The sequence below is a fragment of the Hordeum vulgare genome, chromosome 2H, assembly GCF_904849725.1.
Source record: "Hordeum vulgare subsp. vulgare chromosome 2H, MorexV3_pseudomolecules_assembly, whole genome shotgun sequence".
In the NCBI taxonomy this organism is placed as follows: domain Eukaryota; kingdom Viridiplantae; phylum Streptophyta; class Magnoliopsida; order Poales; family Poaceae; genus Hordeum; species Hordeum vulgare.
The window spans coordinates 14,905,189-14,905,890 of record NC_058519.1 but is presented as its reverse complement, the minus strand read 5'-3'; the positions used below and the strand labels follow the sequence as shown (position 1 = coordinate 14,905,890).

General features: G+C 37.0%; 1 non-coding gene across 1 annotated transcript; it reads left to right on the top strand.

The window, feature by feature from the left end:
* Nucleotides 1-426: 426 nt before the first annotated feature.
* Nucleotides 427-500, top strand: TRNAT-AGU. Its single transcript has one exon. It is a non-coding gene; the product is annotated as a tRNA-Thr (tRNA).
* The last annotated feature ends 202 nt before the right edge of the window (nucleotides 501-702 follow it).

Below are 702 nucleotides of genomic sequence, written 5' to 3'. Positions count from 1 at the left end.
AGCTTCAAATAAATATGTTGTGATAATATATGTTCAAATGTAGTTTTTATGCAAACATTTGGATAAGAATTAACAAAAAATATATATTGTTTATGGGCTAGATGAAGAAAACTTTAATTCCTAAAACATGATGAATGAAATTATGGGGGATTGGGTAGATGAAAAAAAAGTTTAATTCCTGAGAAAAATGAGGAACTAAATTATGGGTGATGGGCTAGAGATGCCTTTAGCAGACCAAACATCTTTAGCATGCTTATGGTGGTTATATTTGAAAACCATTTAAAAGCTCTTGGACATTTGAAACAAAACATGAATAAGCAGGGAAGCGTTGCATAAATGAAACAGCCCACACAACTCGGCAAAAAAGAAACAAAAAAAAGAAACAGCCCACACAAGTAAGAGATCGGGATTTGGACAATAGAAACAGCTTTCATAGCTCAGTTGGTTAGAGCACCCGTTTAGTAAGCGGGAGGTCTTGAGTTCAACTCTCAATGAAAGCATTCGTTTTCCTTTTTGGCACACAGCAACAAACAGCTCCTACTTGTCATGGTTCTTGGGTCTGGCTTCCTGGGGCCTCGATCAAAGTTCTACACTGTGTAGTAGTAGTAGTAGGTTTCATGTCCGAAAGTTTTACCGCATTTACACTGTGTAGTTGTTCATTTCATTGGTCTTTTATGTGATGAAGGCCGGCAAATGCGCTCT